The sequence below is a fragment of the Schistocerca cancellata genome, chromosome 9, assembly GCF_023864275.1.
Source record: "Schistocerca cancellata isolate TAMUIC-IGC-003103 chromosome 9, iqSchCanc2.1, whole genome shotgun sequence".
In the NCBI taxonomy this organism is placed as follows: domain Eukaryota; kingdom Metazoa; phylum Arthropoda; class Insecta; order Orthoptera; family Acrididae; genus Schistocerca; species Schistocerca cancellata.
The window spans coordinates 485,768,445-485,777,988 of NC_064634.1; positions in this window are offsets into that span (position 1 = coordinate 485,768,445).

A 9,544-nucleotide genomic window follows, 5' to 3' on the forward strand; every position below is an offset into this window, starting at 1 on the left:
ATTCGATCGTGGTTCAGAAATTATACGATGCCTGCATCAGGCGTATATAAAATGATCGTTAGTAGCCGCCTACAAGGAAACAGATAAACACATAGTAGCAGTGTCCGACATGTGAAGATTAGAAGCCATTCCGTCACTAACTGCCGGCCGAAGTGGCCGTGCGGTTAAAGGCGCTGCAGTCTGGAACGGTCGCAGGTTCGAATCCTGCCTCGGGCATGGATGTTTGTGATGTCCTTAGGTTAGTTAGGTTTAACTAGTTCTAAGTTCTAGGGGACTAATGACCTCAGAAGTTGAGTCCCATAGTGCTCAGAGCCATTTTTGAACGTCACTAACTCTGTAAACAGCACATCTGTCAGGTAAATGTGTACACAAGGATTGCAGAGCCTCACAAGCACCTATTGCTAACATAGTTATGACGCTGAAGTCTCCCAAGATGCGACAGGGGTGATGGAGTACATCACATAAATCAAAGGTCATTTAGAGGAATGTGTCAAGTTTCTTCTCAATCGATCACCCCATCCACTCTTTGTTATCCTTTAACGCAGATGGAAGTAAGTTTAAGAGGTGAATGGTTCAAATGGCTATGAGCACTATGGGGTTTAACATCTGAGGTCATCCGTCCCCTAGAACTTAGAACTACTTAAATCTAACTAAACGAAGGACATCACACACATCCATTCCTGAGGCAGGATACGAATCTGCGACCATAGCGGTCGCGCGGTTCCAGACCTAAGCACCTAGAATCGCTCGGCCACAACGGCCAGCCTAGAGGTGAATGGTTCTCTGTCTTCCTGAAAAGCATCAAATACAGTAGTCAACTCGCGTGTATCACTGCTACCTTAACAGACATACAGTATAATGCTGCCTCGACAGAGGGGACTGGATCCTGGGAGCTGCCTGCGAGGCATGCATATACACAGACATACAGAAAACAGTGCAAACTCTCTCCGAATGTGGAGGTGACTTGATACAGTCGAGTACAGTTCTATATTACACCTCCCTATCAGTGCACTTGGGCTAGGCGTTGGCAGCTGTGCTACATTTACAAGCAATTTTAGAACACAGAATATGTCATGATCACATGGATAAATCTGACATAAAGTCGGCAGAATTGCGAAAAATGACGAGGGAATAGGTATATATTGCCCGAATATACACCAAAATGTTGGGGAATTGAGGAATTACTTGCGTATCTTCTGGTTTGCGCAGAACAATTTGTACATCGGAACAAGTATGTGGCAACCTGATGAATGTGTGAAAATGTCGACATCGAAATGAAGGGAATCAGGGAGATAGTCAATTTTTTCCGTCGAGGCAGCATTATACTGCATGTCTGTTGAAGTACCAGTGATACATGCAAGTTGACTACTGTATTTGGTGCTTGTCAGGAAGACAGACAATCATTTACCTCTAAACTTACTTGCATCTGCTTTAAAGGATAACAGAGAGTGGACTGGGTGATCGATAGAGACGGAACTGTAACGGTGTAGGATTTAATGATTCACTGATGCGTTCTAGAGAAGGAGAAGCCTCTGCAGGTCAATTTTTCCACTGTTCTGTCTGGATGCATCAGTCGCGTGACATAGCCTGCGTTCTACTCGTATACAGCCACGAGTTCTGCATGTGGTTTAAGCTGGCCACGGTGGCCTAGCGGTTCTAGGAGCTTCAGTCCGGAACCGCACTGCTGCTATGGTCACAGGTCCGAATCCTGCCGTGGACATGGATGTGTGTTATGGCCTTAGGTTACTTAGGTTTAAGCAGTTCTAAGTCTAGAGGACTGATGACGTCAGGTATTAAATCCTATAGTGCTTAGAGCCATTTGAACCTTCTTAAGTGGTTTAAAGCACTGTATACTTGCGAACGTTTATGGCAAATCTGTCGGGCATCAGAGGACTTCCATCTCATGTGTGATGAAACTTAACACATTCCTGTAAACGAACTTTGATTTATGCGATGTTCTCCATCCCCCCTGTCGCATCTTTGGTGTAAAATCGAGACTTGAACGTACTATACAAATATCTAGCTCGGGTGGCGTGAGGGTGACGCAAATACCTCTCATATACCACGTTCCTTATCCTATTCACTTTCAAAATTCAGGGATTTTATTAAGAGGTTGCACCATAGGCGACGTGTAATCGGAGTGCTGGTCTGATACTATACACTCCTGTGATCGCCGTCACGGTGTTTGTCTGGACAAAAGACCACCTCATTCGGCGTTAATGTCGTACCTCGATTTATAAAGCCTGTATAGTTTTTAATATGGATACTTGTGTGCACCTGTAGAACCATGATCGCTTGTGACAGTAACACATAGCAGTTGTGGGAAAGAGGTTTTTGTAACATATTCCCGTTCAACCTCTCTTTCTAGGACACGCTGGAGCCACTCGCAAGAAAAACTTATGAGACATGTCCACTCATAGTTTGATTTTCTCTCAGTATTACTTTGTATCGCAGGTAATCAGTTATTGGCGAAGTATTATACTTAGCAGTAGGGGATGCGTGATATGTTCACATTTGAACATCAGGCTTATATACTATTTGTTTGCGTTCCAACATGTGTAAAGGAAATGACTATGTCCAGTCGTAAGGAAGGTATGGATTTGACGTGGAGTACTGTGATAGCAAAGGGAAGAGTAAGTCAAGTCATAAGAATGGTACTGATATTTCTATTTCTTTCTATTTCTAGAGCCCCAGACATCAACAGATTGTATTTCTGTTGCTTCGCCCATTGTCGAATGTCGTTCAGCTGAGACTACGATCGAAACATTTAGTTGTAATATATATGTGCCCGATTTTTTAAGATAAACATTCTACCTGAACGTGCTCGGCCTGCAGTGCCGGTGACCTGTGCTGGGATGATTCACGTTTCCCGTTAATGGTACGAGCTGTCAGACAGGAGATGCCTGTTGGAGAGTAGAAATGTATATGAATTGTGTTGTCCTCTAGATGACCAAATAGCGAACTAATACTTAGTGTGTGTTGGATAGACTTCGTGATCGCGTGGAAATTTGAGGAGATTCAATATGGAGGTGCGTTTGCGCTGGATCGTTATTCCCGCCCATGTAATTTGTTCAGCTGACTGCTTCTGCACATTTCGCGCCTTTAGTTAGTTGAGAGGAGATCGATTGTGGTGTGTGCATCTAGCATGTGGAAGACACATTTGCCGGTTCTATAGACATGATAAACACTTTAATTGACCTTTGTAAATTATAGGGATGATATTAAATCTACTACATCACCGACATTGGTATTCGAGAGTGGAAATATCAGTTTCCTCTATTCGTCTCGAGTTGTCGAGTAAAGGTCTTCTCAGACGGGATAATTGTCTAGTTACTCAATGGTCTAGAGCACACTCCACATAGCTAAAGTTTCGGGTTTGTAGACAATTAATTCCCTGTCTGCATCATCGAAATTATGTTGAGTGAGCGATCTATAGGATACTGATGTGTGCAAACCATGCGAAAATATATTTCTTCTTGTAATCCCAGAGTCTGGAGATGGGTATAGAAAAAAGCAAGCAGACCAGAAACAGTAATGCTTTTGTGTCTAGGGGGAAATGGGCCAGTCTTTGCACAACAGTTCTGGGAGTTACTTCAATCCACTGATGGCTTTCTGATGTAAAAGGGATGATTTTGTATGGTGGAGGATATGAATTGTATGTTTACTACATAGACACGGTATGTGGTGATATATTGCTGGGTTTTAGATCGGTTTCACACTCTAATATTCAGGCTCCCCTCCTCAGTAGGAGAGCAGTTATTTGAGTAAGAGTCTTTCCATATTTCACAATATGTGTGGCACTTTGCACGGTTTAGTTGCTGGTGCAATATGGCGGTATTAGTATAGGCATACCTTTTTTTTTTGAGTTTTGAACTGATATAAATGATAACTGCACAGTTTGTGTAAAATATTTATATATTGCATTGAAAAGTTACTGTGGTTTAAGTTGTGGCATGACAAGAAAAGATGTGTGTGCTATCGTGAGGGACATATATATTCAGGACATCAATAACTGCAACGGTATGAGAGAGATTTTTTACATGGAAAATTATGTGTGCTATAGATACTGAGAGTCGTTCCACAAGCACAGCTGTCACGAGGAGACATTACCTGTGCCATGTGGCTTCAGTATAACATGGAGAACGTTGCTAGATGCGATTGCGATGGTAAATAGCTACGCATAGAGGTGCATGAGCCACACTTCACCCATAATCCGTCAGTATCGCGAGGGATAAAGGAGCTTGTGCTATTCTGAAACGGATTTCAGCAGTGGCTTCGCCAGACAGCACGTAGAGGTAGGGTAGCAGCGAACCCATTCATGTGCGGCTCAGCTTGGAGCGTCTGCAGTCTATAGCACCAGACATAATATTTAATTATAGTTACAATTGTAGTTACAAGAGCTCAGATGGAAACAAAGTTATAAGCAAAGAAGGGAAAGCAGAAAGGTAGAAGGAGTATATAGAGGGTCTATACAAAGGCGATGTACTTGAGGACAATATTATGGAAATGGAAGAGAATGTAGATGAAGATGAAATGAATGTCCAGCACAGGCACAGTCCTTTTCCTGCTATTTTTCCCCACCCCAGACCGCCATCTTGCCATAAACCATTATTATGGGCCGGGGAACTAATTTTGTATCTGAACTGATGAAACAGCTACATCGCTTACTGAAAGCGAAGAACTTACATACCATTTCGTTCCATTCTCAAGTGCATGCATTGCCAGAATATGGTCAACGTACTTTATCCAAAATGCTAAGGAATTACATACATGCCAGCCGGAGTGGCCATGCGGTTCTAGGCGCTACAGTCTGGAGCCCCGTGACCGCTATGGTCGCAGGTTCGAATCCTGCCTCGGGCATGGATGTGTGTGATGTCCTTAGGTTAGTTAGGTTTAAGTAATTCTAAGTTCTAGGGGACTGATGACCACAGCAGTTAAGTCTCATAGTGCTCAGAGCCATTTTTTGAACAATTACATACATGCAAAACATTCAGATTGGAGTCCATAATTAAGTTTTGTCGTCAGTGCATATAATACAAAATTTCATGCCAGAACTGGCCTCTCACTGTACGATTTAATATATAGGTGAACAATACAATCACTTTTTCATGTAGTTCAACCTTAGGTGGGTTCACAGGGTGAAAAATTAAGAGAAATTTGGCAAAGCTTAAAGCGAACCAAAACAAAAGCTTTAGAGAAGCAAGAACATATTGGGCAATGTACGAGTAAATACACTTATGGTCTTTGCTAGCTACGTAGGTTACTCTTAGTTTTCTTCACTTGTCAAGTTCTGTGTTTGTTTACTAGTATAAAGGAGGAAGAGGATTGCTGGCGCTTCCTTTTCTCTAATGAACTACAACTCTTGTATCGGAAAATGAAAACTCAATTGCAACAGTTAACAAAATAGTACCACAAATGCTGATACACAAAAAAATGAGGTTGGCTATATGCAACAGGAGAACTGCTTAACATTGTGTTTGGAACTGTGAATGATGAAGATATCAAAAATTTAATCCATATAATTCGAAAATAGATACAAATAAAAACCAACGAAGAATTAGTTTTTAGGTGGACAGATGCTCATTGCATTATAACTGTAGCAGATTTAAAAGATTGTATTAAAAGTAATGTTATTATTTGTCCAAGAAGGGTGATAGAAACGAATAACTAGTCATGTGAAAATGCAGTTTTTCTTAGGGAAAACGGCAGCAGTAGCGTGCAAGAAAAGAGTTTTAGCTTTTCTGCCAGAATTCCAAAAAACTGGAAATCATTGGATTTTCTCTACATTTACATCTGAAACAGTAATTATCACTTGCTATAAAAAGTGTAAACCAATCAAGATAATGAAAATAGAATTCAAGGGCAACGGATTGTTAATTAATAGGACCAGCTGTGAAAGAGCAGGAAGATAATTTTACCTTCCAGCCACCACCATGGCACAAGAATAATTAACTTGTCCTGACCAATGCTGTATTGGCTGGAGGAAGTACCTTAGATTCTACTTTGCTAGAAGCATAGACGAACTATTAACTTCAGAAAAAGGACAACATTTCAGGCAGTCAAGTAATGCAGCATGTGATACAACGTCGCTAGAAGCGCAGACAAAATACAGTTATTTTCAGTGTATCAAAGACAAGAATAATCTTAGTTCTAGTGTTCATTTATGCAACTTACTTTTGTTTTAAGCTTAAGATATGTCATTCAACTGCGTCAACTATCTGTCGGATACCTGTTGAATGGATATCAGTTAGTAATAAGTGAGAAATTTAAGCAGTGTATGTAACCAGGATGGAATAACAAAATAGATTAATTAAGCCAAGACTTAGGTTGAGAAGCAACCCAGAAAACAGTTATAAAGTAACTCTTGTACAATTACAAGGCAGATAACGGTGAATTAATAAGAAGTGAAAGAAAGAGAAAAATCACAATGAATTTTTTTAAAGAGGAGGGATGTTTACAGCATAGCGACTGCTACTCACGTCGACTGCTGTGTCCGCACACGTTAATTCCGTTAGCGCCATCCATAAATACAGCTGTATCGCAAAGTCAGTGACTGAACGGCAACAAATGAATGGCGTAGACCGCCAAGTTTGAATCCGCCGCTTGGAGCGCTGAATAATGTTGTTGCCTACTCCTTCGAGTTATAACTTTTGTTTTTATATTTATTCTGTTCCTTGGTTACTGTTTCTGTTGTTTACAAGTTACCTATAGCAACTGTGCTTCTATTTCTGTAATACCAAGTAACAAACCGTTCAAGTACATTATCCGTGCGTGTGTGAATATTTATTAAGTACGGGTAGCTCTACAAGACGAAATTATACCCATCAGTGGTGACCCCGAAGTGATTTGCGCTGAGAAAACCGGTCCCGGGACAAAATCGTTTACAGAATGGAATCGCCTGCATATATCGAGACTGGATGTTCGCCTCCCACCGTTATGGGCACATGATCCGGTTCAATGGTTCGCTCAGATTGAAGCCAGCTTTTGCTATGCCGGAATTACAGCGGATGCGACTAAGTTTGCATTAATAGTGAGTCAGCCCGCCACGCTTCCGAAGTTCAAGATATAATCACGGCACAACCGATCGAGAATGCATACGAAAGATTAAAGACTGAGCTTATTCGTAGAGTTGCACCATCGCAGGAAGACCGTATCAGGCAAGTGCTGACTCAGGAAAATATAGGCGACAGAAAAACGTCTCAGTACCTGCGTCACCTCCGCAGCAAGGTGGACATCGGAACAGTGTCCGACAATCCTGCGTACGCTATAGAGCAGCCGTCTGCCGCCGCATGTAAAGGCAATCGTAACATCGCAGACAGAGATGTCCCTGGACGCTGTTGCGGAACTGGCCGACCGCACCCAAGATGCCATCGCTCCGGACCAACAGGTCAGAGCAGCGACAATGTCTGGTAGCGTTGCGTCCGTGGCCCTTCCCGTTTCCCGCGCAGATTACGAGGCTCTGTCCGCCAAAGTTGATAAACTAAGCGCACAGATTGGCACACTGTTGTCACAAGGAGGTCCTAGTTGCTACATAGGACGTACAGAGTGTTTCAAAAATGACCGGTATATTTGAAACGGCAATAAAAACTAAACGAGCAGCGATAGAAATACACCGTTTGTTGCAATATGCTTGGGACAACAGTGTATTTTCAGGCGGACAAACTTTCGAAATTACAGTAGTTACAATTTTCAACAACAGATGGCGCTGCAAGTGATGTGAAAGATATAGAAGACAACGCAGTCTGTGGGTGCGCCATTCTGTACGTCGTCTTTCTGCTGTAAGCGTGTGCTGTTCACAACGTGCAAGTGTGCTGTGGACAACATGGTTTATTCCTTAGAACAGAGGATTTTTCTGGTGTTGGAATTCCACCGCCTAGAACACAGTGTTGTTGCAACAAGACGAAGTTTTCAACGGAGGTTTAATGTAACCAAAGGACCGAAAAGCGATACAATAAAGGATCTGTTTGAAAAATTTCAACGGACTGGGAACGTGACGGATGAACGTGCTGGAAAGGTAGGGCGACCGCGTACGGCAACCACAGAGGGCAACGCGCAGCTAGTGCAGCAGGTGATCCGACAGCGGCCTCGGGTTTCCGTTCGCCGTGTTGCAGCTGCGGTCCAAATGACGCCAACGTCCACATATCGTCTCATGCGCCAGAGTTTACACCTCTATCAATACAAAATTCAAATGCGGCAACCCCTCAGCGCCGCTACCATTGCTGCACGAGAGACATTCGCTAACGATATAGTGCACAGGATTGATGACGGCGATATGCATGTGGGCAGCATTTGGTTTACTGACGAAGCTTATTTTTACCTAGACGGCTTCGTGAATAAACAGAACTGGCATATGGGGAACCGAAAAGCCCCATGTTGCAGTCCCATCGTCCCTGCATCCTCAAAAAGGACTGGTCTGGCCCGCCATTTCTTCCAAAGGAATCATTGGCCCATTTTTCAGATCCGAAACGATTACTGCATCACGCTATCTGGACATTCTTCGTGAATTTGTGGCGGTACAAACTGCCTTAGACGACACTGCGAACACCTCGTGGTTTATGCAAGATGGTGCCCGGCCACATCGCACGGCCGACGTCTTTAATTTCCTGAATGAATATTTCGATGATCGTGTGATTGCTTTGGGCTATCCGAAACTTACAGGAGGCGGCGTGGATTGGCCTCCCCATTCGCCAGACATGAACCCCTGTGACTTCTTTCTGTGGGGACACTTGAAAGACCAGGTGTACCGCCAGAATCCAGAAACAATTGAACAGCTGAAGCAGTACATCTCATCTGCGTGTGAAGCCATTCCGCCAGACACGTTGTCAAAGGTTTCGGGTAATTTCATTCAGAGACTACGCCATATTATTGCTACGCATGGTGGATATGTGGAAAATATCGTACTATAGAGTTTCCCAGACCGCAGTGCCATCTGTTGTTGAAAATTGTAACTACTGTAATTTCGAAAGTTTGTCTACCTGAAAATGTACTGTTGTCCCAAGCACATTGCAACAAACGGTGTATTTCTATCGCTGCTCGTTTAATTTTTATTGCCGTTTCAAATATACCGGTCATTTTTGAAACACCCTGTAGCTGCAAATGATCAAGGAGCCGTTCCTCGACTCAGTCGGTATCAGATGCTGATCCGACCCCTTGTTGGTACCACAGAAGATTTGGTGAGCAAGCTAAAAGTGCCCGTGCTCCTACCCAAATGCAAACGGCGGTCGGACATAGGTGCCACCGACTGGTCAACTACATCCCGGTGCCTATTCATTAATGGCAGGGTATCAGGACGGAGGTGTTTAATAGACATAGGGCTCGACCTTAGTATCCAGCCCAGAGCGTCACTGCACTGTTGCACGCCACCCACTGCATTTGTCTGCCGCAAAGTATTCAGCAATTGCGACGTATGGCACGCGGCGTGAAGAATTGGATTTTGAGCTCTTCCGTCGATTCACATGGGACTTTACTGTAGCAGACGTGTCCGAAGCAATAATCGGTGCAGATTTATTAGCTCACGATCAGCTCCTACCGGCTGTAGCGAATT